The 15,398-nt window shown below is 36.9% G+C and overlaps 1 protein-coding gene across 2 annotated transcripts in view; it reads left to right on the forward strand.

Moving 5' to 3' along the window:
* Positions 1 to 15,398, forward strand: part of LOC136024704 (neuronal acetylcholine receptor subunit alpha-10-like) — a 644,557-nt gene that overhangs the window by 393,442 nt on the left and 235,717 nt on the right. The gene's annotated exons all lie outside the window — the stretch shown is intronic.

The raw sequence follows: 15,398 nt of genomic DNA on the forward strand, positions 1-15,398 counted from the left end.
AGTACAGGTAGACGTGGTAGATAGGCAGCTGTATGGGATCATGTAGCTTTCTGTTGATCTGACTTATCAATAATCAGCGCCGTATCAAGGATTATTTTTTTTTGTGGGTGGTTATTTTTTTCGGTATTAATTTGCTTTTAAATATTTTGATACGTTTCTCCGAGCTGGACAAACATTTCCGGGGGAAACTCCTTCCCTCGTGGTTACGGCCTTAATGCCACATCTCTGCGAGGAATGACGTATTAGTCGATGTTTATGTACTTCTTTCACATTGTAGAAATCAAACCCATAGAAAACCAGATTGTTGGGCAAAAGCTGACAAATTTCTAGGGGTATGCTGTTGATAAAATAAGGGTGAAGAGGGGATGATGCTGCTGAGAAATCTGAGAGTTGGCCATCTATTTGTATTTTTAGATGGTAGGAGTACTACACGAGAAATTCTCCCACATGCGAAACTGAGCAGCAAAAAGAAAGAAATAAAAATAATAAAGAAAAGGGATTTCTGAAAAATTTTATCCATTTGTCAAAATATACGCACAATGCATGGTGTAGAATATCGTCCTACGAATGGCTACTTCCCATGGGAGCCAACGTTAGCCCTGGGGATTGTACATCAGTTTATACCTCCGCTATCCCCTCGTCTATCGCTTAGAACAAATTCTGTATTTAGGCGAAGGCTGAATGAGAGCTTGGATGTTTGGCATGAAGATGTACATTTTTGAGTTATCTCACTCCCTCCTTAGCCACAAAACAATCGGAGAATCCCGCTGTAGGAGATTAAGGGCTTTTTTTAAGTTTTCGTAATTTGGCCATTGCTTACACGTAGTATTTGCAATGGGAAAATATATACATTTTTCGTGGAGGAGATTTCTGCAGGGAGAGGTCTTTTACGCGAATATTCAGTGGGGGGGGGATTTTTGGGAAGAATATACGAAGAAGGACAAAAACAATTCAGGGTAATTCTTCTTAAAAATGTTCTCCTTACTGAAATTTCCCCCGCAAAACTCCTTGGAAAATATTTTTGTTCCCAATAACTAATTTTATCTGTAAGCACTGGACAAATCAAAAAAAAAAAAACTTAGAAAGGTACTTAAACTCCTACAAGGGGATTCTCTTGACTGTTTTTTAGTTGGGAAGGGTTGGAGATACCTCATAGGTTGTATTTTAGTGCTAAAACACCCTCATTGAGCCGTCAGATAAATTCAGAATTAATTCTAAGAGAACGACGAGAGGAGGGTGAAGGTACAAATTGATGTATTATCTCCGCGGCCGCAACCCAGGACTTGGTGGAAGAAGAAAAAACGTAAAAAAATGTGAAATCGATCTTTAATTTTTCTTGATTTATGGAATGGTTTTACGCTGTTACTACAAAAGTAAAGGGCAACATTAAATCCTAAAATGAGCAGAATATGTTCCGTATCGAAGGGGGACTGTCCCTCATCTCCATATCATGGACGCAGAAACTTTGGAAGGTGTTCATGCGCAATGCTCGTGCTGAGAACTAGTAATTGACACCGGTGTACACCTTGCTATCAAGAATGCGTCTCTAGGCGTACATAAGAAGGCTTCCTTTCCCAAAAAGCCCATATTTTACTGAACTTTTTGGTAGCCCTGGCTTAGAAGGGTTGCAATGAAAGTGCATTTTTTACTTGACTGGTGTGCAACAAACAAAGGAAATTCATTTCAGGTCATGAAGGGACAAAAATATCCTGTGCCATGCAGCGGTTCCAATTGCAGTGGGGAGGATAACTTTTGCCCCTTTCTCTTATTTCTTTGCCTCCTCGTAGATAAAAATTTTGTATATTAGTTGAAAACTGCTTTATTTAGCATTTTCATCGGGAGTTTTTTTTTTTTTCGAACCCATGCAGTCCTGGCTTTGAAAGGTGTCAATGAAAAGGCATTTTCGCTTGAAAAATAAATTATTTAGGCAGGGGCAGGTATAGGAGGGTAAAAGGGGATATCACGCCGGGGAGTGAAAGCAAGCTTAGGAGCTATTGTCTATAATAAAGAGCAACAAGGGTTCAATGTTATGCTCTGTTTTTTTCCAAAGGCAATATATGGAAGGAGCAGTCGTTTGAACTTAGGAGGGGCTAATTTGATTCAAGTTTTAGTGTCTTTAAGAGTCACAAGTTATCAAAGGGAAACCAGTCAACCACGCCCTCTTTATCCCAAATGTTTCTGATTAAGATTTTGACATAGCTAGTTTTTATGGCACTTGATATTACCAAGTGACAAAGCAATCGCAAATTCTGTCGGTCCCGGTTTTGCTACTTTCGGCACTTCCAGGTAAGCTAGGACGATGAAATTTGGCAGACGTATCAGGGACCAGACCAGATTAAATTAGAAATAGTCGTTTTCCCGATTTGACCATCGGGGGGGGGGAGGGCGTTAATTCGAAAAAATTGAAGTATTTTTAACTCACGAATAGTTGATCAGATCTTAATGAAAGTTGATGTTTGGAAGGATATCATGTCTCAAAGCTGTTATTTTAGATCCCGACCGGATCTGGTGACATTGGAGGGAGTTCAGAGGGGGAAACCTAAAATCTTGGAAAATAAGAGTGGAGGGATCGGGATGAAACTTGATGGGAAAAATAAGCACAAGTCCTAGATACATGATTGACATAACCGGAACGGATCCGCTCTCTGGGGTAGTTGGGGGGGGATTAATTCTGAAAAATTAGAAACAATGAAGTATTTTTAACTTACGAACGGGTGATCGGATCTCAATGGAATTTGATATTTAGAAGGATATCGTGTCTCAGAGCTCTTATTTTAAATCCCGACCGGATCTGGTGATTTGGGGTGAGGGAACCTAAAATCATGGAAAACGCATAGATTGGAGGGATCGGGATGAAACGTGGTGGGAAAAATAAGCAGAAGTCTTAGATACGTGATTTACATAATTGGAATGGATCTGCTCTATTGGGGGGGGGGGGTTAATTCTGAAAAATAAGAAAAAACGACGTATTTTTAACTTGCGAAGGAGTGATCGGATCTTCATGAAACTTCATATTTAGAAGGACCTCGTAACTCAGATCTCTTATTTTAAATCTCAACCGGATCAAGCGTAATCGGGGGGGGGGCAGTTGGGGGACCGGAAATCATAGAAAATACTTAAAGCGGTGAGATCTGGATGAGAAGAAAAGAAACTTGTCTAAGATACGTGACTGACATAACCGGATCTGCTCTCTGGTGGAGTGGGGGGGGGTAATTTTGAAAATTTAGGTATTTGTAACTTACGAAAGGGTGACCACATCTTAAAGAAATTTGATATTTAGAAGGATCTTGTGCTTTAAAGCTCTAATTTTAAATTCCGACCAGATCTTTTGACATTGGGGGGAGTTGGAGGGTGAAACCGGAATTCTTGGAAAACGTGAAAATGGGGTATTTTTATCTTACGAATAGGTGATCGGATTTTAATGAAATTTGATATTTAGAAGGAAGTCATGTCTCAGAGCTCTTATTTCAAATCCCGACCAGATCTTTTGACATTGGGGGGAATTGGAGGGGGAAATCTTGGAAAACACTTGGAGTGGAGGAATGGGGATGAAGCTTGGTGGATATAATAAGCAAATGTCCTTGATAAGTGATTGACAGAACCGTACTGGATCACTCTCTTTGGGGGAGGGGTTCAGTGATTTGGCGAGTTTGGTGCTTCTGGACGTGTTAGGACGATGAAAATTGGTAGGCGTGTCAGGGAGCTGCACAATTTGACTTGGTAAATTTGTTTTCCCAGATTCGACCATCTGGGGGGTTTAAGGGTGAGGATAAATTAGGTATTTATAACTTACGAGTGGGTAATCGGATCTTAATGCATTTTGATATTTAGAAGGACATCGTGACTCAGAGCTCTTATTTAAAATCCTGACCGGCATTAAGCCTCTTATTTTCCTTTTTAAATCAATCTATTGATTCTTAGAATTTTGTTAGAGCTCATACCATATGATCTCTTGGATCTTAGCTTTTCTTGCCTCGTCACAAGTGCCATATGAGCTCTTAGCTCTTGTTTTTTTAATAAACCAAAAGTTAAATAACTACGTCTGTAGTTCACACCCTTGTCCTCGATGCAATAGTGTAAGCTGTGCCGGTTTCCTATACGTTTTTGCAAGAAAAGAAGTCTTGTTCGAATCTGGGTCTCAAAAAGAGCTTCTATATTAAGGTGGCAAATCTAAGGAAATGTTGAGAGGGATGCCAAAGGATCAAAGCACACTTACCCTTATCGGTTGTGAAAAAGAAATATTGGCAACATATAAGAAACGGCTAACGGAATTAAGCTGAAACTTAACAATGAACGTTGAAAGGAGATTCGAGCCTCCCAGTGCCCATCAATGGTCGAAATTTTACAACAGTCATTTTGCAAAAACTGAACATAATGCCTAATAGCTTTACGTCCAGAGATGCCATGCCCACCGTAGTCCCGGGGCAAGAATTACAAATTATGCAATCTTTCTTTTGTTCATTTGAAGGATTTATCATAGAAAAATGGAAAAGTTTTATTGAGGGTGTATCTGAAAAGGCCAAGGATGTTGTGGTGAAATTTCGATGAATGTTGAGGGGTATTTTAGGCTAAATAAAACGACACTGTGTATCCAGTATCCTATATTAAAAAGGTGGTTCTTCAATATCTTGAAGAATGGCTAAGGTTGAAATTTTCGGGAGGTTTTTAAGGGGATGTTTTAAAGTGTTTGGAGGGCTGTCAGCTCCTTCCCATGTCCTCTTTATCTGCCCCCTCTCCAAAAAATTATTAAAAAAAATATATTTAGCCATCTTGTTTAGAATTAATATGCCTACGTGTATGACAATATGTTGTTTTTTTCCTCAGAGGTCCTTTATATGGAAGGGGTAGTCGCTTGAGTTTTAGTGTCTTATTAAGAGTCACGAGTGATTGAAGGGCAACCAATCACCCCTCGCCCTTTTTATCCCAAACGTATCTGACCAAAATTTTGACAGAGCTAGTTTTTCTTTATAAACCAAAAGTCATATAACTATACGTCTGGGATTCACACCCTAGTCCTCGAGGCAATAGTGTAAATTGTGCAGATTTTCCACTGTTAACGTAAGTTTTTTGCAAGAAAAGAGGGCTTGTTCAAATCTCGGTCTCCAAAACACTTTATTGTATTAAGGTGTTAAATTTAAGAAAATGTTGAGAGGGATGCAAAGGACCAAAACATGCTTACCGTTATTGGTAGTGAAAAATAAATATTAGCAATATCTAATGAACGGCTAAGGGTATTAAGTTGAAACTTACAAAGAACGTTGAAAGAGATTCGAGCCTCTCCCACCCCTCCCCCCTTTACCTTATTTGTGCCCATCAATGGTCGAAACTTTGTTGTAGTATTTTTTTTTCAAACTAGACAAAAAGGTCTAATAGCTTTGCATCCAGGGATGCCATGCCTACCATAGTCCCGGGGCAAGGGTTGCAAATTATGCAATTTTTCTGTTGTTCATTTGCAGGATGTACCTGGGAAAATGGAGAAGTTTTTATTGCGGGTGTATCTAAAAAGGCCAAGGGTGCTTTGGTGGAACTTCGGAGAATGTTGAGGGGTATCTTAGACTAAATCAAACGGTACTGAGTGAATCCAGTATATCAAAAAGGTGGCTTTGCAATATCGCAACGGCTGAGGATATTAAGTCGAAACTTTCAGTACGTTTTTAGGGGGATGTTTTCAAGTGTTTGGAGGGCTGTCAGCCCCTTCCCATGTCCTCTTTATCTCCCCCTTCTCCAAAAACGTTCTAAAAAAATTTATATAGCCTTATCTTGTTCAAAATGACTATATTTATGGGGATGACAACCCTCCACATCGTAAGTGTTAGTTCTGCAATCCCCTTCCCTTTTGCTATTTACTCCCTCCTATCCACATTGATTATTTGAAAATAAATGGAAGGTCTAGTAGCTTTGCCTCTGAGGATGCAATGCCCCCCCCCCAGCTCAAAGGGTAAGGATTATAAATTATGCAATTTACCTTTTTTAATTGCAGTACTTATTGTTAATAATAAGGTAATGTTTGATTCTGAGTGTGTTCGAAAATATCTGTATTAAGGTGAATCTCCAGGGAAATTGGAAGGGTATATTTAATTAAATAAAAAAACTACCAAGTGCATCCAGTTTTTTGAAAAAAGGTTATCTACAATATCTCCAGAACGGCTAAGGGTATCAAGTTCAACATTACAGGGGATGATGAAAAATGGTTGGAGGGCAACTAGTACCTATGTTATTATTGCTGTAGTCTCCCCAAAGCTATCTGATCAAAGTTTTTGAATAGCCCTCTTGTCAAAATAGTCGAAAAGTTCAACTTGCTTCTTGGGATGGCAAAACACCCTAAAGGCCCTGGGGCAAGTGTACTATGTTATATAAGTTGCCCATTGTTTATATAAGGTTAGGCATTGGGAAAAGGGCGTATGTTTGATCCTAAGTCTACAAAAAGGCTGAAGATATTAAGGTAAAACCATAAGAAAATGCGGGCGGGAATGTCAAATCAAACAGTTCGTGGTAACGAACTGTAGTAAGGAGCGACCCGGCTCAATAGTAAACGAAACTCTAAAAAACGGAATTTCGATGCTAAAAGATATATCAAAAGAATTGGATTTTTATGCTGATTTCAAATATATAAGTTTCATCAAATTTAGTCTTTGGCATCAAAAGTTACGAGCCTGAGAAAATTTGCCTTATTTTGGAAAATAGGGGGTAACACCACCTAAAAGTCATAGGATCTTAACGAAAATTACACCATCGCATTCAGCGTATCAGAGAACCCTATAGCGAAAATTTCAAGGTCCAATCTACAAAAATGTGGAATTTCGTATTTTTTGCCAGAAGACAAATCACGGGTGCGTGTTTTTTTTTTTTTTTTTTTTTTTTTTCCAGGGGTCATCGTATCGACCAAGTGGTCCTAGAGTGTTGCAAGAGGGCTCAGTCTAACGGAAATGAAAAGTTCTAGTGCCCTTTTTAAGTGACCAAAAAAATTGGAGGGCACCTAGGCCCCCTCCCACGCTCATTTTTTTCCCAAAGTCAACGGATCAAAATTTTGAGATAGCCATTTCGTTCTGCATAGTCGAAAACCATAATAACTATGTCTTTGGGGATGACTTACCCCCCACAGTCCCTGGGGGAGGGGCTGCAAGTTACAAACTTTGTCCAATGTTTACATACAGTAATGGTTACTGGGAAGTGTACCGACGTTATCAGGGGGATTTTTTTGGTTTGGGTGTGGGGTTCAGGGGAGGAGGGTATATGGGAGGATCTTTCCTTGGAGGAATATTTCATGGGGGAAGAGAAATTCAATGAAAAGGGCGCAGGATTTTCTAGCATTACTATAAAAAAAAACAATGAAAATATAAACATGAAAAAGTTTTTTCAATTGAAAGTAAGGAGAAGCATTAAAACTTAAAAAGGAACAGAGATTATTACGCATATGAGGGGTTCTAAAAATACTTTAGCATAAAGAGCGAGGTATTTAGGAGGAGATAAACACTTCACTCTTTATGCTAAAATTTTTTTAAATAATTTAAACTATTTATTCTACGGCCTTTCTGATTCAGGGGTCATTCTTAAGGAATTGGGATAAAACAAGATTTAGTGTGAAGAGCGAGGTATTAACGAGGGGACCAACCCCCTCATATATATAATCAAAATATAAGAATATAAAAGTTTGTTACGTAAGTTAATTCTTAAGTTACGTATTTTTTTTTACTAATAAAAACGTTCGTTAAAAATAAAAGATCTAGTTAAGTAACCGAAAAATTGGAGGGCAACTAGACCTCCTTCCCCACCCCTTATTTCTCAAAATCGTCTGATCAAAACTAAGAGAAAGCCATTTAGCCAAAAAAATAATTAATATGCAAATTTTATTTTAATAATTTATGTACGGAGAGCCAAAATCAGACATGTATTAATTGAAAACCTTTCAGAAATTAAATAAAAAAAAACAAGTTTTTTTAAATGAAAGTAAGGAGCGACATTAAAACTTAAAACGAACAGAAATTACTCCGTATATGAAAGGGGCTTTTCCTCCTCGACACCCCGCTCCTTGCGCTAAAGTTTGATTCTTTCTCGTAACTCTACTTTTTAAAACAATAAAAAACTTTAGCGTAAGGAGCGGGGTGTCGAGGAGGAAAAGCCCCTTTCATATACGGAGTAATTTCTGTTCGTTTTAAGTTTTAATGTCGCTCCTTACTTTCATTTAAAAAAACTTGTTTTTTTTTATTTAATAAAATAAAAGCTCGGTATATGCCTGAGGACTGTATAATGGTAATATCCGAATAATTCCTAAGTTAGAACCTTAAAATCATGTTGAAAGGGAATAAAGAGCAACCAGCCCTCATGCCTTTTTAGATGCTCCGCTTTACGCTAATGAAAATCTTACAACGTCATTTTATTTGAAGTAGACACAAGGTCTAATAGCTATACTTCGGGGTGCCATCCCGCCCACAGCCCCCGGAGCAAGAACTGTGAATTGTTCTATTTTCAACATACAGGATTTGTCTTTGAGGAAGGGTAAATATTTGATCCTGGATGTGTCCGAAAAGAATAAGATATTGAGGTGAAATTTTGGGGAATAGGGGGAGGGGGTGTATGTTAAGCTATTCAAAAGAAACTACTTGTATCCAAGTTTTCAAAAAAGTGTATCTGCAATACCTTAGCAATCGGTAAGGGTATTAACTTGAAAATTCCAGTGAAAGTACTATTAAAATTTGAAAAATATACAAGTAAATACTTTGAGTAATAACTAGAAAATCATCACAGGACCAAAGCATTTTAAGATTTTTTTTTGGCTTTGGCTTTGCTTCCTTTAGACTTTCCAAATTACAGATAGCAGTTTTTTCTTGTAATGACTTTTCAAGAGCCTCTGGTTTTCTAGCTAAAAAAAAGTTCAGTTATAATTTGCTTTTGTTTTTCTAGAAGCTTCCATCATTCTCCTTCACTTTTTCTTCAGCTCACTCTGGTTCTCTAGATAATTTTCGTAACTTGAGCGACATTATTTTTTTTGTAGTCTTTATTTTGACTGACTCATGGGGAGAGTACTTAACTTCTGAAGAAAGTAGCCTGCCCACGTCCCACTCGCTATGACACCATTTGCAAACACAAAGTTTGAGCACGAGACTTGCACTCGAACCATTCTACTTTGTAGTCTAGTTACAGGTGTTGCTTCTGTTGCGGCTACTACTGAGGCTGAGGATATTTTAGGGTGAACTTGTCAGGAAGTGTTAAGGGGGAGTTGAGCTTGGTCAAAAAATACTATATGCATACAGATAATCAAAATGACGTATCAACAATATCTTAGAAACGGGTTAGATTGTAAGGCTGAAACTTGAGGGGGATGTTTAAACTCACCTAAGGACGATTTGTGCAAACCGCTGCGAGACATAATTACTGAGCCTTGATGTTTCCCCTAGATGTGGCATTATTTTGTAATCATTTTTATATTTTTATCGGCTATCCTCATCAAAGCTGCTTTTTTTCCTCCAAAGCCTACAAAGAAACAATTTTTAAGTTTGCGTCAGTTAGACATTTTACCCCTTTTTCTGTTGAAACCACACTATAAAACTAACAAACCTCGCCCATTATTTATTTCTTATTGTCTCCTTTCCAGCACTTTCCAGAAAAGCGCTCAACACTACCATTTTCCGTCCCATTTTTTTATGTATTTTTTTTTGTACATGGGACCAAATTGGGGGAGGGACATGATAAAAAGTGCCATCTAAATTTTTCAGTTCGATAATTTTTACTATCTAGTGACAATAACTAGTAGGGCACTAATTTCTAAGATTATTTTTTTCTATCTGCAGCTGAAAGGTTAAATAGTGACGAACAGTAAAACTTAAATTAAAAGTCAGAAATGACCTGCGTTAGCAGGGGAGGGGCGGGGATAATTGTAAAAAAAAGTATGATAATTATTTGACTTAGAATTTCAAGAAATTTCAAGGCTTAGAGTTTCAGAATTGTTGAGCCCAAATTTCCCCCTTCCCTGTTTTCGTCCCTAAACAAATCCAAGCTTATTTATCTTTTTATTTTAAGGGTCAGTTTTGTTTATCTGTTTTTTACCAGTCTGTTTCATGCCTCATCAACTGAATATTATTTTAACAAAATTCAAATTCCTTTACGTTCGAAAATGTTAAAAGCTTAGAATTGAGGCTATTGAGAAGGAAAAATTTCAACAAAATAATTCTTGCTTCACAATATGCAGAAAAATTTTGATTAATAAATTTTTGAACACATCTACTACATATTAACCACCCCCCCCCCCCCCCTCAAAAGTGCAAACGTATAGCTCAAATACTATATTTTCAATGCATTTTCCATTTCTTGATTTCATCAGTAGTGATTCAATCTAAGGCTAAGTAAGTTGAAACAAGAGTGACGCATGGCAAAATGCATGGAAATTATAAATTTTGGCTATATGTTTGCATATTAGGTAGTGTTAGAAATATAGAGGTTGGCTAAAATTGTATCTTTCAAGTTATAAGATTCTTTACTGAATATACAAAAAGGGTTTTTCTATAAAATTATCCTTCAAAACAATTTCTTTCTAAATCCAAGGGGGGAAATAATCGACGGTGAGCAGCCCGTTCTAGAATTTACGTCATCGATACCTGAATATAACCTTTTCTATTAATGAAAGTTAACTCATTTTGATCGGCTAGACTATTTTTGTAGTTAGTATATTTCTCACTAGCAACTGTCCATAAAGCCAAATAAAAAACTGTTGGTTATAACCTTAGATTATATCCAAGTATTAAGTTCGGTTTGGATATGAAACGTTTAAACCGGAAGGAAATAAAAAAAAAAATCCGACAAAGAGAAAATGTTGATAAAAATGTTTCTTGGATCTAGTGAAATAATGAATTTATTAGACCTATCTAGCTAAATAATGTTAAAAATATTTTTCAACAAAACAAACAGCGGTATCAGATAACTACTGATGTTAAGATTTTTGGTTGTCTTTTTTAAGATTAGGATTACAAGAAAAGGGTGGACCTCAAAGTGCCTCCCCCCCTCCATAATTTTGATAACAATTTTCCCATTTTATCGATTCTTATTTTAAAATAACATCTTATGGTCTTTACCTATGCTTTCCAAAATAATACTTACCTATGTTTTGTACATCTATACAACTATATTTCTTACTCTGTGGCTGTTGAATGTATGACCGAACAAAAACAAAAATGATGTAATCCGTAACGTGTATTTGTTTTCTTAGTATCAGAAGAGAAAAATCGATTAATGAAAATGTTATGTGTTATGATACTAACAATGCTAATTTGTGTTACATCCTTTTCAGGAAATGCTTGTAAAAAAAACGGAAGAAATCCTTTTTTTCTCGGGGATGCAGATTGCTAATGAGCAAGCGGATTTCTTGAACGTTAAGTTAAAAAAAGGCAAATTTTCTAGCAACAAGTGTAGAAAAAGAACTTCTTTTCATAAAAAGTATTGAAAACTTCTGCGCTTTTTCCCGAAGAGAAAAAAACCAAAAGTCTCGTCAGGTTAATGATACATAACTAAAATACACGGGACAGAATTTTCTAGCCAAACCTTTGTTGGCAAACTTTTTTTTTTTGGTTTTCTTAAACGAAGACAGAGTACTTCCTCTTATCAAAACCGGCTATATTTTGGGTAAAAATCGTACAAAAGACAAATGCTGAATAAGCATACAGCTAATCAGTGAGAAATTCACATAAACAATCACACTCATTGCCATTTCAGATAGGGATTTCCATTTGGAATATTTTTTACGAGTTTTCATAATGCACGGTGAGTATGGCATTACAGATAGAGATTTTCATTTGGAATATTTTTTGAGTTTTCATAATGCATGGCGAGTGCTTGTAACGTTTTTGCTTTTGAGTCTTTTCTGGGCAATAAGCCGTCTGGTTAAACCAAGTGGTCAGTCCAGGCTGCACAAAAATATTATTCCTTTTCTTAGACGGCTAAAACATTTAACTGTTTTGTCAAAGTCCAAGTCACATGGAGTTCTTAGTGTGCCTCCCATCTTCCCTGGACGACCAATCGTGTGATTTCTATCTTTTTTTTTGTAGCCTATGTTTTTCCTTTTCAATAAAAGGTGGTCCGATTTCCTATTATTCAAATTGTCAACAACGTGGAGTGGAATCTACACACACTGGAACGTATTTAAATTCGTGACATCATTAATTAAGGGTAGTCTAGTGGCTGGGGACCAAATCATCATGTATCACGAGAACTTGAAGACACCCATTGTAAAACACTTACCAACGAATCTCTTGATCTCTTCTGGAGTAATGCAGATTCTTTTATGAATGGAATACAAGTTTATGTAGTTCGTGCATCTCTTATCAATTTTAAGAAAAATAATTAGCATAGTAAATAGTCGGGTCAAGGTCTTCGTCTTCATCAAAGGCTTAGACTACTTTAAGAGCGTTCCAATTTTCATTGTAGGTCTGAAAGGGCTTCTAATAGTAAGCGATGTTCCTTTTCTGTTTTTGCCCGTCCATGCTTTCTTTGACAGGAGCTTTTGTTTGACATCTACATTGTGTATCTTTTTAACGACATGAAGACAACTTCCTGAGCCCGCTAAATGTCCCGAAGATTGGTCTTTGTTGGTTTATCCAACAAAATTGGCAGTCATTCGGAGAATTTAGACAAGCGCCATAGATTCATACTTACGGAGTTAGAAAATTTCAACTCTTACTTTTTGTCCCATCTGACATGATTAATCCGAGAAAAATCCCCAAAATTATGCCTGGACTAAAATGAAATAAAATATGTTATGCAAGACAGACCTGTGCAAAACTACAGATGTCCCCACGGAAGGGCTACAGGCTACCTAGCGGTGAAATTGAGAAGATGAGGTGCTCAGATGAGAACATTCATGCGTGAAGGGGGGTTAAGCTTGCTGCTGGTGTAAAAACATTACCTGAACGTAATCGGATTAACCGATGCTTATTCACTACTAGGGTTTCTACGCAAGCCTTGCAGTCTATTGCTGCATCAAAGTTTGATCTCTGAGTCTTTTATTATCAAGCTAAGGTCAAACTTGCTGCACCACTACAGGACCAGAAAATATATTATATTGCTTTTATTCTAATTTCAAATAATTAGAGATGGGCGATACTCTATATCAGTGGTAGGCAAAGTGCGACTTCAGAGCAGCATGTGGCTATTTGGCTCCTTAATGAGCCAAATAGCTTCAGAGACTTCAGAGCAGAGCATGTGGCTCTGGCACAAATATCCCCGTAAGGTACAATGATATTTTTATTAAAAAAAAACTGTTAAGAAAACAATTGCATATTTGTTTGTAAATTACAATTCTTCCATAAATCGAGAACATGCATAAGCTTTTTGTTTAAGTTAAAAGATTTTAAAAGCAAAGCAGATATTTTGAAAAGAATTAAAGAGTTACAAGTGTCTTCCTAAACCACTAAAAATACAACGTTGAAAATTTGTTCGTATATAAACAAATAGCATAATATGGATGATCTGAAATTGGTTGCGACTTTGTCAATAGCAGTTGACAAATCTTATGACATAAATTATACAGCACAAGTTTCCCTTTTTATAAGATTTATGTCTCGTTTAGGTCCCAAAAAAGAAATTTTAGGATTATTACCAATCATAGGTCAGACGTGTAACATGATATCGCAAGTGCTGTAATTGAATACAGAGTGACCCAAAAAGATCCGTACCCATATTTTATTTGATGAAAAATCCATTTTTTTTTACAAATATCCTTTCTGTTGCAGGACGTGAAAGATGAACCTAAGGATGAGCGTTTGCAGCTATAGTTGCCCCAAAAATGTCTTGGACCAATCAGCAGGAGATGTTCTCCCTGGAGACCTATTTTGCGATAAAATCATATCAGAGTGTATAAATTCAGTTTCGAAAACTTCCACTGTCGCAACTTTCCACCAAAATCACGATTGTTAGTTGGGTTACGAAATTCAGTGAGCATGGGACGGTAGTGGACTTATTTTTTAAAGCCACAGGGGAACTTATTCAGGCAGGAAAGAGAGTGCAAGGAAAGAAAAAAAACATTGTTGTAGTGAGGGACTACACTGTCCAATTAAACGTGAGAACACGCCACAGTGACTCCCTTGTCATTCCGAGTTCTTGGCTGTGTCTACGTACTGATTTTCTAGGGCTGCGTCCTACTGAGTCCCTTACTGGAGCAATTTTTTCTTCTGTCCTTGCACTCCTTTGTGTTTCCGAGTTCTTGGCTGCGTCTATGCGCTGATTTCCTAAGGTTGCATCCCACTGAATCCCTCACTGCAGCAATATTATTCTGTTTTTCCAGCCTGAATAAGTTCCCCCTGTGGCCTTAGAACATAGGTCCACAACTATTTTGGAGACATTCGTCCAAAAATAGGTCGCAAAATAAGTTGAGACAATTGAAAAGTTTTCGAAACTGAATTTGTACACTCTGGTATGATTTTGTCACAAAATAGGTCTCCAGGGAGAATATCTTCTGCTGATTGGTCCAAGACATGTTTGGGGCAACTATAGCCACAAACGATCATCCAAAGGTTCACCTTTCATGTCCTGCAACAGAAAAAATATTTGGTAAAAAATGGATTTTTTTTTATCGAATAAAATATGGGTACGAATCTTTTTGGGTCACCCTGTGCATAGATAAACATCATATTCCCCTCGATGAATTCTGTTGATTTCAACAGATGGGACCAAAGTATGATCGGCGTAAGAAAAAGGGTTTGTTGCTATTTTAAAAGAAAAAAATTAATCACGAGATACTTGTTTACCATTCGTCACGAAGAGCTTTATGCGCAAGCGTTCCCGGAAGAAATTTATGAATTTATAGAATTACTGATTACAACTATAATTTTCATTTTAACAAAAGCGTTCATTTTCAATTTAACAACAAAAAGATTTTTTATTTGAAATAGAGTGAGAATTTTAAAGTATGAAAAGCACAGCTTTTCAAGAATGGACATAATCAAGAGTAAACGGAGGAGTCGTCTAAATGATGAGAACTTGGAATCATGCCATAAATTAAAAACAACAACATACAGACTTGACTGACTAAAACTTTACAAGGAAACGCAAGCACATTAATAGCATTAGTACATATTTATTAAGCTTTAAAATTATGTTTTATTTAATGTACTACTTATTTAGTGCAAAATATGTTTACTAAACCAGCAGATTTGTCCCCATATTCTCGAAAAATTGTTGTAAAAATTGTTGGCTCTTTGGCTAATAGGTTTGCCGACCACTGCTCTAGGTGGCGTAAAATTCTTGCTGAGAAGCTTTTCACTGTGATGGATAATAGATTTATTTGAAAAAAAACAACAAATCAATGATCTTAGACCCTAAACAGTGTGCTAGGAAGGTGTTTCCTAGCTCTGATTTCAAATCGTTTCCTATTACTAAGCTTGCCTTCTTACTGTAATTTTAAAAATTCTTTA

This window comes from Artemia franciscana, chromosome 1 (genome assembly GCF_032884065.1).
Source record: "Artemia franciscana chromosome 1, ASM3288406v1, whole genome shotgun sequence".
In the NCBI taxonomy this organism is placed as follows: domain Eukaryota; kingdom Metazoa; phylum Arthropoda; class Branchiopoda; order Anostraca; family Artemiidae; genus Artemia; species Artemia franciscana.